Here is an 18,596-nt window from a genome sequence, read left to right on the forward strand (position 1 = left end):
TGCCTGGCTTCAGAATTTTTGTCAGCCATCAGGAGGCGCATTATAGTATCATATGTGCTCCACTAAGTCTCGTTGGCACCCATGACTCTGGATGTGATGTGATGTAATGTGGTGTATAAATGGCGCTGGATGGAGCCAATTACCTCTGTTTTTTTTTCCATGCATTCAGACGTCGCTGTGGAATGCCATCACTTGTTTATGTTGATCTACTTCTTTTTCCCCAACGTCTACCACTAAGTTGATATATGCTTGTAGGCCGTCAACATTCGCTTGCGTGTGCAAGGAGAGCATTCCACTCTGCTGGTTTGTCTGGCCTGTTATCACACTAAACAACAAACATACAAAGGACATTATATAGCAACAAAATATAATAAACAATATCAGCACAATATCTGAATGGTCTTCTCCTGTACTGGTTAAGACCCCAGGATTCAAAGTCAACTCCAAATTGTTCAGCAAAAACAATTCTTGAAAGTTCAAAGTCTATGAAAAAGTTAATCAAACAAAAATCCACTGGCGACAACTCTTTGTTCCTGGATGGAAAGATCCCCTTCGATCTTCCAGAAAAAGAAATGGGACCAGTGGTATCCTGGTTATGATGTGTTGTCTCTTCCTTGAGATAAATGGCCACAGTTCAAAATAAGGTGTTATATTTCCCCTATGTCAATAATACACAATTCTCTAGGATTTATTCAATTACAACTCTACATTTGGTATATGTGTCGGGATGCTTTCTCTGTGCTGCTGCTTCTATTTTCAACAACCACACTTCTACTGTTGGTACTATAAAGACAGTTATTGTTGTCCCATACTACATTACTGATTCAAACCACTTCAATGTGACATATGCTGACAACTTAATAGACCACCATAGTTCAAGTACTACTACTACTACTGCTCATTACTTTGAAATGGTTAGTCAGGCTCTGACTAGACACTTAAACCTCGTCATGTAGGAAAGGCACTCTTCCTTTTAGTGACTTTCTAAAAAGTTGCAGCCTCTTTGCCTCTTCGGTCTGTCTAACTGCCTTAAGAATAACCTTCTTTTGCCCATAAGGCTTACTTAATTCTAGCTTCTGCAGTCTTTAGCGCCACATGTTGTATTTACTCCCACCTTTAAGCCTAAGTAATTACCCAGAATCTTATATACCACTCTCGCAGGTTCAGGTAACAATGATGTGTTTGTTCCTTAGGCCACTTGACGGTTAACAACTTCACAGTATAATTAGATGGCTCATTAACTCTTGGCAAGACTGGTTTCACTTGGAAAAGGGGTTGCCGCTTGGCTTGGGTAATGCTTGTTCTTCTCTTCAATACTTTAGTCTCTTGACTTCTTTGAAATAGAACAAATGTCACTTCTGGATACAGTATAGGATTCAGTCTCTCAAGTGAAAATGCAAGTGGGTACACCCGACCTCTCCTTTTGATGTAGTTTTTGCTCTTCGTAACTTGTTACTCGTATATAGACACTGTTAGGTATTCAGTAATGGTTTAGGGACCGTTCTCTCTTGTAAATTAGAGACACATGACCACTCCATTGGGTAATAAGAGTCTTTTAAATGCTTAAACAATGGTTTTCAATGATGTTAGCTTCTCACAGGAGTGCTGATCTTCAACATTATACTTGTGTGCTACAATTCCATTGTTAATAAGAATTTATATAGAACAAACAGTTTTCACTCACATTAAGCAATACGCATGTCACTTAGGAGCTGGCTACAGTTACTGGCAAGGCTTGCACAGTGTATTTGAACAGCGTGCTTCTCTCACCTGCTTCATTGACACTGGTTTGGCAGGTTGCACTGTTTTCCCGACTTCTTCTAACACTTCTGCTTCTGGCTCGCTGGCGACCCACACCCTTCTCCGGGACGGTTGTCTTTGCTCCGGCCACTTGATTTGGAAGTTCCCTTTCATTCGAAGACCCTCTGCTTGCCTTCTGCTTCTGGCCTTAGTCTCCTGCACTTCACAGCTCTGCAATCAGGCGCACATGTGGAATACCCAGCCACTTGCATGTCTTGCTCAGCGCAGCTTCTGTACTTCAGGTTTTGTGAGAACAGCACTGTCTCAGAATGGGCAATCTGCTGTCTCCACATTCCGGCGTCCCTTCTGGGCTCCTACTTCTTTGTGATTTGCCAGTCTTGTGCTTCTCCTCTACTACTACTGCTGCAGCCAGCCTTCCAGTTCTCGTTCCAGCTCCTTCTACTCCTCCTCTACTGATGGGGTCTTTTATGCCTCACAGATTCAATGATTCTGTTCAGGTGTGGTCTATTAGCCGTAAAGGAATAGTGTGCTCAAATATTATTGTCCCAAAAGATGGGCAATAATCCAAAACATGCATTAAACATCATTTTGATGAAAGTTCCTATGTAACCTTTTGAGCAAACGAGGCTCAAAGCGTTTAGATGGGAGCATCCATTTTGCCATTTCAGGCAGCCTCCTCAGCTCATGTTAAGCTCTGTCCTGGCGGCACTAAACGAGCAGCAAAAGCCCCCTACTGGGAGCTTTTGCTTACTGCAGTCAGAGCAGAGCTGTTGTTCATGAGTTGAGGAGGCTGCGTTCACTTTCATTTTACGTTTTCGGTGCTCCCCAAGCCCAGGGAAGCACAGAAAACGTAAAATGAAAGTCAAAAAGCAAAGGTGCAGCAATTATAAATACAACGTTGTTGTATTTCTGATTGCCGTGGTTGGAAAACCACAGCAATCAAAAATACAACAATGTTGTATTTCTGACTGCGGCGGCTTTCGCTTTGAGTCTGCTGGTCTCCCCCGGGTCGGGAGTCTGTTAGTGTTTGAACTGCCTTTCTGCAGACACCCAGTTTTTCTATGAGCTTTCCTCCCTCACATACTCCCCTTGTTCTGTAAGTGCCGGGTCGGGGGAGCCCAGGAGACTCAAAGCTGAAGCCACAGCAAACCTAAATACAAAGTTGTTGTATTTAAATATGCTGCAGTTTTCTTATCTACATTTCCCAGGGTCTGGGCTCCAGGAAAGGTAGAAAGAAGACTGTGCTTGTGGTGGACAGCATGGTTATCTCTGTATGTCGAGTACCTTCATTTGGACCTCTGGTGGAAATTCATGGCCTTCATCCAGCCTGGCAGAGACTGCCATCTGCCGGAACTCCATGTCGGCAACGTCCAGCGCCACTGCGATGGCGTGATCCGATGCTACCTCTCCCACCTGCAAGAGGGAAATCGCCTCCATCCTTTTGTCTCGGAGAAACTCCAGAATCTGACCCAGCTTGTACCACAGTTCCATGTCGTACCTGGATAGGAACGCCAGTGCGTTGGCCACCTTGATGGTGGACGCTGCAGTGTAAATCACTTTCCTCCCCATGGCATCCAACTTCTTACCCTCGCTCTCCGGAGGGACCTAAGACCACGAGGATGGGTTAGATGACCACTTCCTTGCTGCCGACGAAACCACAGAATCCGGCAATAGTTGCGACCTCAGGCACTTGGTTGGATTCTGGCACCTGGTACTTCTTCTCCAGCCTATCCCGCTTGGCTGTAGCCGTGCTAGGGTTCTTCAAGAGGGTTCAGCCCTCCTCCCGCACGTCGTCCAGGAGGGCTACTGCTATGATAGTCTTCCTCTTGGCCTTGCGCCTCTGGTACAGTAAACCCACCTTTCTGGTTTCTTTGGGCACAAGCTGGAACAGTTCGGAGGCTCTGGCGATCATGGCATAGAACGACCCGACCTCGTCTGGTGGATACGCCCTATGCTTCTGGGATCCGCTGCCCGCTCTGACAACATCGTCGTCGTCCGTATTCCATCCCTGTACCCATGTCCGAGTTTGCCGGGGGATATTATGCCCAACGCAGATGTGCAGGCTGAAACAGGAGCGCCGGATGGAGCTTCCTTTTCTTCGTCAGTGGTTGGTCGGGATACTGGGGGACCATTGAAACAGGCCATTGTGGCATCCTCTTCTGGATCTCCGACACCAAGGTGTGGAGGGTTGATAGGATGTCCAGAGACGCATCCCTCAGATGAACTGGTATGATCGGAACACTAGGCCCTGCGCCATCGTCGCCCTGCTCTTTCACGTCCTCAAGGACCATGTATAGGGACTCCAAGTTTCCACCTGGAACTGGGTTCTGAGGCGGTGTCTCCTTCTCTGGTGTGCCAGCAGACCTTGTAAGTCACCACGGCGGCCTCGCGCCTCAGAGGCCTTCAACGCTGTGGGGGCTACCTTCTCAGGGTCAGCTTTTGAGAGAGCAACCGCCACGAGCTCTATCGCCGACAAATACGTATCCTGAGCCGCCTGGACGTTCTTGGGCAGCACAGCCTTCTTCTCCGACTGCGGCTTCTCTAGCTTCTCCCGCAGCTTAGCCGGGTTGGACGACTTTCTCTTCGAGGAGGAGCTTGATTGCCAGCTAGCAATGGAGGCAGAAGGTGATGTCGATCAACCCCGGTGGGCCAGGACTTATAGTACTTTGTTTTACCATTGTGTACCCACGGATTAGGCACCCTCACAGGACTTGGAAGACCGCTCCTCGGACCGACTGGCCTTGGGTGAGGCATACCCCTGCTCGGAGTTAGGGGCAGAGTCCTTGGTGTTCAGCCACACCGGCAGCCTACTGTGGTTGTCCTTCGGCATCTTGGAGAATCCATGGCATATCTCGCAATCTCCTTCCTTGTGGTCCGGGCACATTCCGAAGCCCGCACTTGGTCCAGGACTTGAAGAGGGATCTTCCTTCTTTCTTCTCCTCTGTCATGGTCAGAGGTTGCGAAGTGGGCCCGAAGGCCTTCTGGAATCGTTGACGACACTTGAGGGGCGCTGAACTTCACCGACAACGGATCTCTGCTGTCGGCAGATGGAGAGAAGAGCACACAGGCTCTTTGGGGACAAAAATAGAACCTTTTTCTGTGAAAAAACACGAAAAACATAGAACTAGCTCGCAGAGCAAACTCGAGGACTCCCAACACACGAAGTGTGTGGTAACAATCTGAAGATGGCTGCCAGAGGAGGGGCTTAGGGAGAGGACTGTCATTGGATGGGGGCAGTATGACCCAGAGGACAGTGATTGGTTCAAAGGAGAAATACAGTTTGTAAGTGAAAGTGAAACTGTTGTTTCTTTTACCGAGGATTCCCAGCCTGACGACAGGGAATATTCATGAGCATTTGAATCCATGCCAGACCCATGCTGGAGAACTGTCATGACCACTGTTAGGGGGCACAAGCTGTGTCACAAGCAGGCTCCCACCAGAACCCGAGGGCCTTAAAACCACTGCAGAAGGACTCCTGGAGCCAGTCCTGGCGCCTTTGGCACCATGCTCATATCTGGTAAGAAGGGACTGTTCAAACTAGGTCCCATCTATGTACATGGGCCTTTAAATTCAACGAGGAAGCAACCGCATAGCTCAGTTCCTGTGAACCAAACCATGCGGTCTAGTGTCTTGGGTGTGTGCCTGGGGCCTGGACTACTTTACCTGGTACTATTTTACATGGGCTATATAAACCAAACCCAGGCTGCAGAACACGCTTTGCATTATTCTGCATCACCTGTGAGTACTAGCTTGAGGAATCGCACCATCTGCGGCCCCAGCTCCTGTTCCAACTTCGCAACCTGCAAAGCAAGGAAGGAAAAAACAATATAGAATGCGCGCACTTTCAAAACATTGAATGCCATCATTCTTACCTGAATTCCATCGTGCTACGCAGTGCTTCCATCCGGAACTCCACGGCAACACCCTGCAAGAGAAAGGGGAGAAGTTCAGGTTTGCCTTCACATCTGCAAAGCGCTTAACTTACCTCGACGGATCCCTGGGGTCAGTTTTCATCTTGCTCTCATCCACTCGAGCACTGCAGCAGCCTGTGAGGAGATGAAGAGGATAATACAGGTTAGCTTCAAAAGACAATAAAGAATGCCGCGCTTCTCCTTACCTTAAAACGTGCCTCTTCATCCAGCACGACAGCATCAAGTCTTCGCACCTGAAAAGAAGACGATGAAGACATTAAGGGGATTCCACCATAAAACAGAACTAAGACTTACAATTCACCAACCTACCTGCCTACCAGCAGAGTCGGGGTCACAGCAGGCCTGGACCCGGAGTAAGGTGCACTGCACCAGTGAAGCAACTAGGGCAGATCGCCAACAAACGTCAAGCGCCCCTGCACCAGACGCAGGATGGATAGCTCACCCCACATACAATTAAGGTGAGAAAGGCTCAGTGGGAGAGGGGTCGGTCAGAGGGAGGTGGGAGATTCCCCCCACTAGAGACAGCTATCACAAATCCTCCCTTCTGTGATTGTAGATTCGTTATTCTGTGCTGAGCAACTACGTATCCGGGGTTCCAGATCCCAAAGCGTTTCAGACTCCCCCAGGGATATCAGGTGAGCGTTACAAGAACAATAGTTACAGGTAAGTAACTTGTTCCGTTCCTTACATAGAGCATCAGAAGATCGTCAACTCTCCTTAGAAAATGTGCAATGCAAGCACACCTCCCAATATCACAACATGATAAAATTAAACCGTATTCATAATGAATTTCCTTATGTTAGGACTTCAAGAATCAAAAGGATTTTCCTCAATAAAATCATAAGATGGTGCAAATAGGCCTCCTGATCCGCACTCATAAAAAAAAAGCCACAGCGCTTCACCCGACACTGATGCCTGTGCACCCACATTTCTAAGTGCCATCACCCGAAGTGACTGGATATTGAAAGATGTTGCGCTGACTCCACACACGCGTCCCCACACAGTCGACATTGCCTATAGTCGCATTGTGTGTTAGCCCAGACCCCAACTATTTCATTCTCCTTCGCTGTATTAAATATGACTTTCAGGTAGGCCCACGCCAAAAAGTTTCCCTGGAAACTATAGATGTACCGTGGTATTTTTCCTCTGGCCATAATATGACATAAAATCAACAGCCTGGCTCTTTGTTGCCAAGTCGACCTTTAGTTGCTCATGACATTGCGACTTCACAATGTGTGCCATGTGTTTTTTATATTTCTTAAATGGCCAGCTTAGAACGTCATTGGGTGCCCTCTCAAGCCAACCCATTGCAGCAGACCAGATTTTCAATAGGCTGCTATTAGACATTAGATTGGTTCTGCTAGATATACCTGGTTGCAATGAACCCAGCAGTGAGTCCTTTGGAGCATTACGCACCTTCCAGAGTAACAACTAACGCCCCTGTCTACGCAAAATTCCAACTGAGTTAACATTGAATTCCAGATAGAGCATTTCAATGGCAGTTGAAGGGGGTAATTTTATTAACCTCTTACGTAACATGGCCTCCAGTCTACCAAGTTCCTTAACCTGGGATAGTGTTCAAATTGCAGCCTCATATAGCACAACTGATGGGCTCTTTGCCTGATATAATTGCAGAATTGCATTCAAGGAATTTCCTGGACCCCTAGATGCAAAGCACCAGCTATTATTGCTGATTTGAATTTGGGATTTTCTAGGTGCTTGGACCTGTGCATTTCTGTGTCCCGATAGATACCCAAGTATTTAAAGATGAGAACCACTTCAACTGTTACGCCCTCCAGCTTCCAGTGCAGCTTTTTTACCGTCGCACAGCTGGAACAGAAAACCTTCATTTTGTTGGCGTTCATGACAGGAGGCATAGTGTGCTAATTTGTACAAAGATGCCTGCAAACCCCACAAGGTAGAATCAAGGAGAACTAGGTCATATGTGTAGCCCAACCAATGCACAAGTCTATCCCCCAATTCTGGAGGGTTGGCAGCACAGTTGGAAATGTCCTTGCCCAGGTCAGATAAATATAGGTTAAACGGCATAGGTGACAAAATGCCCCCCTTTGTTTTAACCCTTTAGAAGTTGTGATCCATTCAGTTGTCCTGCCTGCCTGGTCCGTCCAGACCTTCACCCGAGTACAATCGTGGAGCAAGCTCATCTTTAGAAATCCCATTGGTACTACACACAGTTTAATCCACAACTTCTCTCTGTCAACAGTATCAAACGCTGCACTAAAATCTATAAATGCTGCGCGACTGTTGTTTTCGGTATGCCCCACGACAGCTGCATGATGGTCTTCCACACGAGGCAATTTATGGTTCTACTGCAACCTTTTACGGAAACCGGTCTGGTTTAATGGGATGATATTCCTTGCCACCAACCATTCCTGCAGCTCTGACAACAATACTCGGGCGAAGAATTTTGCGGGGATGTCTAACATCGCCAACAGGCGGTAGTTTTTATGGTCGGTGTGAATGCATTTTCTAAATACTGGGACAATTATATCTTCCTGCCAAGAAGGCGGGATAGTTTGCATCTCGCCAATCCAGGCGAAAAGACAATGAAGAGCCTCTGGTTAGTTTTAATAAGAGAGCTGCAGATCACATCCTGTCCAGTGGCACGAGAGGACTTGCAGGCCATTAGGATGTTGTAAATATCTCTGGGGCTTTTCCCATAGAGCCATCTGAAGTTGGCAATCTGGGGAGCGATGTTACACTGCCCTTCTCCTCCTCCTCCAAAGTTTTCTGCCAAATGGATTTCCCATGATGTCCCTGAAACCCCATTGATGTCTCTAACTCTGGAGGAGTTACCATTAATGGTCCTCCAGAAAAGAGTTGGATCATGAATTTGAAAAGCAAGGACCAGAAGACGCCAGGTAAACCATACTTTAGCATGTGTATGTTTGTTTAGCCACTTTATGTAAGCTTTTTTGATAACTTTTGCCTCAATGGCATAAGCAGTTGACTCAATATATCTCTGTGATAACTCTCTCAAATCTTGCTGCATAGCTTTTTTTTCTCCAAAGTTTCCTTATTCGGTTTATGTTGATGTTTCTTGTGCATTACAGAGCCGTCCCTTCTTTCACCTCACACATGTCTTATCAAGTCTGGTTAATGATCCTACCAGACATGATATGCATGTCCTCTTGTTTAAAGTGGTTGTACTTTCACAAAACAAATATCACACAGCGAATACGGTTCACTCTCCTGCCAGATTTGACTGTTCTTTCTTTATCTGCAGCTGTGTCTCACAACAAAACAATAATCAAAGGCAAAGTCTAGAAAATGTATCCAGTCTGGTTTACTCCTTTGCAAGACCTGCCTGCAGCTCAGCTGTGTTTCAAAATAGTCACCAAAAAGTTCACAAATATAGCATCAAGTCTGGTTTACTCTCCTGCCAGACTTGACTGTAAGTTTGTTGTTAAAAAAAAGGGCTTAACAATGGGCCCTTGCCCCTTTTTATTTTTTTACTTCTACCACCTCCCTTTTGTATGGGTTCCAGACCTCTACGATGCATCAGGGTCTGTCTCTGGTTCTTGTGGGTCCCTGATCCTTTTAGGTCTTCTGAGGGTTTTCCTCAGTTGTCTTGGATCTCAGCACCTTGCTCACATGCTTCCTTAGACTGCAACGGTTGCTTGACCTTGTGTGGCTTCCCGGGGTGCCAGACCCGTTGCTTAGGTGTGCCTTTTAGCTCTGCACCCTGTTTGCGTGCTTCCTCAGACAGCAGTGGGTCCTTGACCCTTCTGTACTCTTATTGTGTGCCTTCCCCAGTTTCGTATGGGTCCCAGACCCCTCTCTCAGGTTTGTTGTCCATTTTTGCCAGGACTGGTTCACTAACCTGCCAGGCATGGTTTCTCATGTGTCGCTTTGTATTTCTCCCCAGAAACTGGGATGAGGGAGGAGGAGTTCCTCTGTTTTCCCCAACTGCCTCATTTGCTCTGTGATACCTACCGCCCGCAACGGTAACCCAGGTTCCTTTTTGTGGTGTTACCATCTGTCTGCCTTTGCGTGTCTTCGCAGGACCATCTTTGCTTGCTGTGGCCGTCCGTGCACCTTTCCGACTCTCTCCGGCTCCCCCGATGTCCTTCCAGGCCTTGTCTCTCTTAGTTCATGCCTCCTGCGTCAGTCGCGTGGTCTGGCTCCCGGTTGTTCCCAGACCTCCGATTCTCTAGCCAGGACAGCTCTGAACATCTCTTGTGTTCGACAAGGCTCTGCCAGCCTCCCCAGCTCCTCGCGGTAAGCCATTTGCAAGCTCTCAGTTCCTCCAATGAGGATCTGCCCTCTCATACAGTCCTGTTTCCCTTTTTATGATTGGGATTCAGTTTGATTATACTATATCGCGCATGTTGGTTCCATGGTGGGCTTTTTCCTCTTTGCCCAATCTTCTTTGTGTCAGTAGTAAGAGGTACTCCAACTGGATAGTTCTTACTCTTCCACGTAACAGTATATTCAAAGGGGTTGGGGTTTCCTATTGTACAGCAATAGATGGACTTGTGGGGAAATATAGAAGAGAAAGTGGGTTGACAGTCTGCAAAATCTCCGGCTCGGTCGCTCGACCTGTCTTCTGAGGCCGCAACGGAGGGTCTCACCCCCGAGAAGGCAAAAGAAATACATTGGAAAAAGACCAAGAAATGATCCCATTCCAGGAGCCATTCCTTGTCTTCCTCGCGAAAAAAGAAGAGGCACCACCGTCATCGGCGCAAGTCCAGCTCATCCTTGCAACGAGGTAAGCCCCCCTTTTAAAACCTCCATGCTTGAAACGTTTAGACAGCAAGCTGCTGTATGTGCGGCTCCAGTCCTCGACCAGCAAGATTTAGCAGTCAAAGCAGTGCTCGGTGCTCCCGACCCCAAGCAAGCCAGGCCGTCGTCAAAAATACCTTGGGGTGCCACGCCTACTAAGCATAAATCGCTGGAAGGCCATAGGGTCGTTGGGCCGAGTACCACAGCGTCCATCGGTCGTCTGAGTGTCCCTCTGTGCCAAAGAACCATCAGCATCAAAAGCGGTCTTGGCTTCGAAACCTATTGCATTGGCAGTCAAGACCTCAGCAATGGTTTGTTTGTCGCGCTGTCAAGAGCGAGGTTCTTTGACTCAATGCAGTCCATTTTCGGCATCTGACCCCAATGATCAAGTGAACCCCGTTTAGACGGGAGCTAGCAGCATCGATTTGTTTCAGCGACCAGGCCTATTTATTGCCCCTGGCTCAAGGTCTACAGGATGCTAGTGGCCTACATACTTCCACAGACTTTGAATTGCAGCAAAACCAGCCCTATAATAATGCTAATGTCAAGTTCTGGGCCCTGGTTGACAGGGTTGTTGACACCCTTGGGTTAAAGTCATCTACCACACCTCTTCAAGGGTATGAGTTCACGGATATCCTGGACGAGGGTCACACAGTTCAGCATAGCATGCCATTTAATCCAGCCATTGCGGACCCTTTATCCTCCTTATGGCAGCACTCTTGCATTATTCCCCCTGTAAACTGCAATTTTACAGGGCAGTATAGGCCGGCAAGAGGAGACCCATCTTTCCTCGCCATACACCCTTCCCCGGAAGGGCAGGTTATACAGGCTGTCACTATTTCCACCAGACCAGTGGCATCCACTTCAATCTGCCTCCGAACAGAGATGGAAAGAAATCAGAAGCATTGGCCAGAAAGGTGTTCACCTCTGGCAGCATGGCGCTCAAAGCCACATACATAGCCTGCGGATTCGCAGAATACTTCTTCGGCGTGTGGAAAGCTGTGGAACATGCTGCTGAATATGTCCCTGAGGGTGCCATGTGGGACAGATTTTTACAGCTGGTGGAGGATGGGAAGGAGGTAGCCAAGCAGTCATTGCAAATGGGCTTGGACTGTATTGGCTGATCAATGGGTTCAGCAGTGGTAATGAGGTAAAACTTCTGGCTTCTCCCCAAATGCTCAGAACAGATTGCTGGACATGCCCTTTGAGGGAGACATGCTTTTCGGTCAAAGCTGACAAAGCCTTCGAATAGTTTAAAGAATTCAAGTTGGCTGCTAAATCACTGGCCTAGCGGTGCAGCCGGCTAAGCCTGCCTTCAACTTTGCCTCTAGAGGCAGGGGCTATAGGCGTTACGTACCCTATGGCAGGAAGGCACAGCTCACACATGCCAGGCAGGGGCAGAGGTGCTTCTTGCGTCCTTTATGGGGCAGCGGGTCTCCTAGAGGCCTAACAAGAATCAGCAGTGGCACCCGCTCCCTCTAAACTGCTTTGATTTCCCCTCCCACAATGCACCGGTTGGCAGTGCATTGTCCCCAGTGGCAGGAGATAACCTCAGACGCCTGGGCTCTGCAGTTGATTCGGTGGGGTTATTGTTTGCCCTTTCTAAAAAGACCAACGGACAGACCCCCACTGCCCCAATCCAACTGGAACAGGAGCTCCAGGAAGAACTGAGTGTTACGCTCACCTGGTTCCCATAGGGGTGTAGATCGAACCCGGACAGCTGTGGCCTCCACCAGCGTGAAGGGTAGGGCAAAGATGACCGTCTGGATGGACCCCCTCAGTTTTGCAAGCTTGACTCGTAGAAATATTCTCCTGTAGATGGAGAAAGGTGTGAATGCAGACCCCCCTCCCTGCTCCCGTTCTCCCCACTTGCCACCTCTGATATTCCTGGTCAGTGTTCTCACCTTATATTTTTGATTGGTGAGCTCTCCATCCTGCGTGGCATGCAGGGGCGCGTAGATACCAGTTACTTCACTGGTTTTAGGTGTTGGGGTTCTGGACGATTATTGAGTCCTGAGTTTGCCAAGTTTTTAAAGAGTTCAAAATGTCCAAAGTTCACTCTTGCACTCCCTGTTGATTTGCGGCGGCAAATTCTGTTTGGAGGTTGCTGGCGGCGTTCAGGTAAGAGTCTGTATTACCCAAACTGTCCTGTAAAGGTGCGTGAGAATTGCTCACTGTCTTTTCCTTTTTTCCTAGATGCAGCGTATTGAAGGATAAAGCCTCTGGTGATAATTAGGTAAGTCTTGCATTATAAGCGATTGTCTTTTTAGTCTCTTTAGGCTCACCTTGCTTTTTTTTTGTTTTTTTTTTCCCCAGGTGTTAAAGATCACCGAAAAAGTGACGGAGGCAGCGCCGAGTCGGAGATGCAGTGGGCTGATGAAAATGGAGCGGCGCTGTAGCTGGGATGCGATGCGTGCCGGAAGAATGTTCCTTCAGGCTCGGAGTGATGCAGGATCCGAAATAAGGTGAGGAATCAGATTAAAGTGTGTAATCTAACCTCTTCTTCTATTTTCCTTTCTCTTAGGGGCTCCATGTTCGAGGCGGGCGTGGCAGAAGGCTGGAAGCAGGTTTGCTGACACGGTGAGCGTCACGCTGCTAAATTCAGAATAACGCGAAGCGTGTGTTGAATATTGGGCGTGGTTTAAATAGCTTTGAAAGTAGTCCCAGGTAAGAAGTCCCTAGAACCACACCCGAGTGAAAAATAGTCCTTGTGAAAAAAATAGTCCCTCCAGGTCTCAGGTTGGCCTGGATGCATGTGCAGCATGGTCTGCCTGAGGTAAGTGATGACCATGAGCCTGGCGCCCTAGGCGCCAGGACTGATTTCTATGAGCCTGGCGCCTAAGGCGCCAGGATTGAACCCAGATAGCCCCTAGCCGGGGCTTCTGAGGTTTAAACAGATGTCCGGATGCCTGCCTCTGGGGCGAATGGGCTTGGTCCAGCTGCCCGGGGGTAGGCATCATGACACAGAGAGCCCTGTTGTCAAAGGGTGCTGTGTAAGAGGTATCTCCCAAACAGAGAGGATCGGGCTGGTATTCCCGGTATTTCCTCGTGCCCAAGAAGGGAGCCGGTCTCCATCCCATTCTGGACCTCAGAGCTCTGTACATGTTCCTGAGGAAAGACTCATTCAGGATGGTGACGTGTAGAGAAATGATCCACGCTTTCGAATTTCAGGACTGGATGGTGTCAATAGACCTGCAGGACTCTTATTTCCATGTGCCGATACACCAAAAGCACAGGACGTTCGTAAGGTTCCTCATAGGTGACAAGCACTACAAGTTCACGGTGCTGCCCTTTGGGTTGACCTCTGTTCCAAGGGTCTTCAAGCTCCTAGCGGTAGTTGCGGCTCACCTGAGGAGATCCGGGGTCCATGTATTCCTGATATTGGACGACTGACATCCAGGGGAAGTTGGCAGGGCAACTCTGGTCTCATCTGGAAGACACCTGCCTACTACTGCACAGGTTGGGCTTCTCCCTCAACTTGAAGTCCCATTTGACACCAGTTCAGCGGCTCCAGTTCATCGGAGTAGTCCTAGACACTCGGGTAGTGAAGACTTTTCCTCCCAAAGAGAAAGTCAGCAACATAGCCCAGACGATGCATTTGTTTCAGAACCACGCCACCCCACCAGCGACTTCCTTCCTCCACCTTTTGGGTCTCATGGCCTCCTGTATTTTTCTAGTGCCCGAGACCAGGCTGCGCATGAGATCCCTTCAGTGGCCCCTGAGGGACCAGTGGTCTCAGTATCTGGGATCACTCGCGTATCACCTCTCGGTGTCCAGCCAGGTAGTCCGCGAACTCTGGCTGGTGGAACACACGCAACAATCTCATGGTGGGGAAACCCTTCTGGCCTCCTTCGCCTCAGGCCTGAGTGGTCACGGGTGCGTCTCTGAAGGGTTAGTGCGCCACTGTGTGGATTTTCAGGTGCGTGGCCTCTACTCTCCACCAGAAGCCAGGTGGCACATAACGGTCTGGAGTTGCGGGCCATCAGGTTAGCCCTTAGGACTTTTGCCCTGTCTCTCAGGGGGAAGCATGTCCTAGTCCTGACGGACAATATGGTGGCCATGCACTACCTCAACAAGCAGGGTTGTTTGCACTCCCGCCCCCTCTGCACAGTGGCGATACAGCGGTGGTTCTGGTTACGGTTATGGGAGAACCATTTCTGGCGGGAACAGAGAACACCTTGGGGGGTGCTCTGAGCAGGCAGAGCACAGTCTCACCCAAGTGGTAAGTGTGCCAGGAAGTCCTAGAGGAGGTCTTTGCTTTCTGGGGTACCCCAGCAGTGAATCTGTTTGCCACGCAGTCCACAGGAAGTGCAAACCTTTTTGCTCAAGGGAATTCACAGTGAACGGCGCACTGGGAAATGTGCTTCTAGTGGATTTGACCCCTACCCCCGATTCCCGTAAACCCTTGTATTCTCAGGACGTTTAAGAGATTTCTAGCGACCATGATCTTGATCGTCCTGGATTGGCCGTGGTACTCGGATCTCTTGGATCCGACCCTCTGTCTGCCTCACTGGTTTCCTAAGTGTCTGGATCTCCTGACCCAGTCGGAGGATCGAGTGCTCAACCCAACCCCAGATTCCCCTCCACCTTCATGCGTGGCTCTTGAGAGGATGAGGTATGATGACTGGGACCTCTCAGAGGAGGTACTTGGCGTGTTGCTGGCTGCACGCAGACCTTCTACAAGATCTCTGTATGCATGCATGTGGAGAAGATTTGTGGCATGATGCAGGGAACATGAGACTGACCTGATCTCTTGCCCCACCACTGCAGTGATGGAGTTCCTTATGTCACTGGCCTCGTCAGGCCTTCAGGTTACCATGGTCAAAGGGTACTTGGCGGCCCTGTCTGTGTTCAAGAGGTCCCCAGATAAAGGTTTCTTCTTTACTATTCTGGTCGTTGCCCAATTACTGAAGGGCCTACTCAACAAGTTTCCACCAACCCCTTTTGTTGTCCCAGATTGGGATCTTAATCTGGTTTTGACCTACTTGATGGCAGCTCCATTTGAGCTTATGCACTTATGTTCTTTACGGCTGTTATCCCGTAAGACCGCTTTCCTGGTTACAATCACTTCTGCCAGGAGGGTTAGCGAGTTGCAAGCTTTGTGCTGCAAACCTCCCTTTCTAAGGTTCTTTCTTGAGAAAGTCTCTCTCAGTCAGGGCCAAATTCCTTCCTAAGGTAGTTTGAGTTTGACCTGTCCTAGTCTATCGATTTGCCGGTCTTTTACCCTCCTCCACATCCCTCGAAAGAGGAAGAGCGGTTCCACCCCCTTGACCCCAAGAGAGCGTTAAGCTTCTATGTTGCTCACATATCCAAGTTTCGGGAGTCAGACCAGTGGCTTGTGTCCCATTCTTTGTCTCGAAAGGGTCTTGCCATAACCAAACAAACCCTGTCATGTTGGATTATTTTGTGCATATTCGAGTGTTACCAATCGGCAGGCAGGAAGCTTCCAGCGGCCATCAAGGATCACTCAACCAGAGGGGTTTCGGCCTCTACAGCCCTCCAAAGAGGGGTTCCTGTTAGGGACATATCTTGGGAGCCACCTGGTCATCCTTACTTTCACCAAGCACTATGCCTTGGGTGTTGCACAGGGAGCTGATGCACAGTTTGGTAGGGCGGTTCCATAGAATGTACTTGTTTAAAACTTTTTGTCCTCCTCTGTTATTCTAACTGCTTGGGGAGTCTACCAAGATGAGGAATCTGCGAGACAAAAGCAATCCGTTGAAGGAGAAATTACTCACCGTAATAATCTTTCTATGGATTCTTCTCCTGCAGATACCTCATTGACATTCCCATCCATCCCTGCTCAGTAAGTTCTGTGACTTGTCGTTTCTGTGCAATCGAGAAGACATCTGGTGATGGCTCTTAGATGACCGCTTCTGGCTCATTAAATTAAAAACAGAATATTTTTTTTATTTTTTAAAAAAGGTTTTCAATCATTGTTGTGTGGGATCACCCTGTTCGGATGTATCCTTGCTCAGTTTTTTACTGGCTGATTAGCCTTCTCCAGTGTTTTTTTTTCTTCTGAAGCATTAATGCGCACGGGGGCGGAGGCAGGAACTGATGCATGGGGCATACTGACGTGCTATATATACGACACCTGACGTCACTTCTGGCGCCGACGATCAAGATGGATCAACGACCGACAGCCGAGTCGAAGTCCACTACGCCCCCGGTGAACCGTTTCCAAGCGCCCAGTGCTGGATGATGGATATCTATCAATATGAGGAATCTGCGGGAGAAGAATCCATAGAAAGATCATTACGGTGAGTAATTTCTCCTTTTGGGAAATTAGGTTTCAGAAATTAGAGGACTGGACTCAAACAATCTGGATCTTCGGGTGGTGGGGGGCGTGGCTTGATAGCCTTGTAAGAAGACGTGGGTTTGCCACACCGTAGTTAACCTTGTATCATACATTAATTTGTTTGTTTTTGGTCTCAAGTTCATTAGAAACAAAATTCAAAAAAGTATTCAATGCTAGAATAAGAGAAACGTTTGTGCCCCACATTAGTCATCACCATAACATATTCCTAGACACCTCAGTGCTATTGTCATTCATCTCTTTAAAACAAGAAATTAGAGTATCTGCAAAATAGGGGCACATTATAACCAGATGTCGCAGGGTTTCAAGTGTGTCCACAGTACCAGAAACTCTGCAGTCAAAGTTGGCAAGAAGGGTGATCTTTCCAGTGTTTTATCCTCTCTGTCGATGGAACTGATTGAGCCTAAAGCGCATATAGGTTGCGTGTATTTTCTCGTATGGAAAACTTTGCATATACAAAGGGATGCATTCTCTAGAGTGTACTAAGTGGGAATCTCAACATAAATTGTATAAGAACCAATGCTGTCCGATGTTTCCACCCAGTCTCAGCCCTGAAAAGACGTAACTTGACAACCCCCGGACGCTGTATCAGATCAAACTCCGCAGGCCCCAATGGAATTCAATACACTCAACATCCTCATTTCGAAGTGTTTAAGGGAGGAAACCCACTCGACCTCCATAGCTATATGTGAAGCCGCATTGAGAGACTTAGGAGGGGCAAGGATTTTCCTGAACGTGGTTAGTTTCCACAGGTGCCGATCCTTCAATGAGATAAAACACAGTTTCTCCAGCATGGGGTCTGGCATGGATTCACATGCTCATGAATATTCCCCGTCGTCAGGTTGGGAATCCTCGGTAAAGAAAAATCAGTATCAGTTTCGTTTCTGATCTGTCTTTCGTAGTAGTAACCAATCACTGATCTCTGTGTCATACTGACCACAGCCAATGACTGCCATCTCCCTAAGCCCCGCCTCTGGCAGCCATCTTCAGATTTTTACCGCACATTCAAGTGTTGGGATCCTCGTGCTATTTCTCTCGAGCTTTAGTCCGTTTTTTGCGCTTTTTCATAGGAAAATTCTCTCTTTTTTCGGTCAAAAGATCCTCAAGCTCCACCGTTTCTTTATCCGATCAACGGGGACCCGTGTCGGATTCTTCTACGCCCCTCAAGGGTGAAGATTTCGTCGAGCCACGCTTTTGGAGGACTCCAGAAGTTTCTCAGGCCCATCTCGGACATGGCCCAGGAGAAGGGAAGCTCGACGCCCGGAAAGCTGTTCAGGGTCTGCCCTGGATGCCAGCTTCAGAATGTCTTTAAGGAGGACGAACACTCCCTTTGCCTCTACTGCCTGCATGAGGACAAGACGCACGTGGAGAAGGACTGTGCGTTTTGCGGCAATATGTCGGAGCGGACCATGAAGGACCGCCATCTGCGTCTTGCCAACTGGCTGGAAGGGAAGAGCCCATCAGGCAAGAAAAAGAAGTCCGAGCGGTCTTCTAAGACCTTTGAGGGCGCCCCGGCGACAGTGGCCCAACAGAAGGCCAAGCACCGCGAGTCCGCTGGCATCGGGAGCGCGGAACGGTCGGGCTCTACGATTGCCAGGCAGGGTGCATCCTCCCCGGCGCCATCAACCACGAGCCAACGCTCTGGCTCGGGTAAGAGGAAGGCCGAGCACCCGGCGAAGCTCCTGGAGAGACCCCGGTCGAGCTCGAAGGCCCCATCGGAGGGGGAGCGAGGCGGTGACCCTCCCCCCAAGGAGAAGGCGGTGAGCCAACCTAAGGTGGTGAAAGCCTTGATCCACCCTGCCAAGGCCTCTATCGAGACAGTCGCGGCAGCCCTGGCT

General features: G+C 48.7%; 1 protein-coding gene across 1 annotated transcript in view; it reads left to right on the plus strand.

Annotated features, from left to right (window-relative positions):
- Nucleotides 1–18,596, plus strand: part of HSD17B4 (hydroxysteroid 17-beta dehydrogenase 4) — a 1,724,715-nt gene that overhangs the window by 479,396 nt on the left and 1,226,723 nt on the right. The gene's annotated exons all lie outside the window — the stretch shown is intronic.

Source organism: Ambystoma mexicanum, chromosome 6p, assembly GCF_040938575.1.
Source record: "Ambystoma mexicanum isolate Mex_15411 chromosome 6p, UKY_AmexF1_1, whole genome shotgun sequence".
Classification (NCBI taxonomy): Eukaryota; Metazoa; Chordata; class Amphibia; order Caudata; family Ambystomatidae; genus Ambystoma; species Ambystoma mexicanum.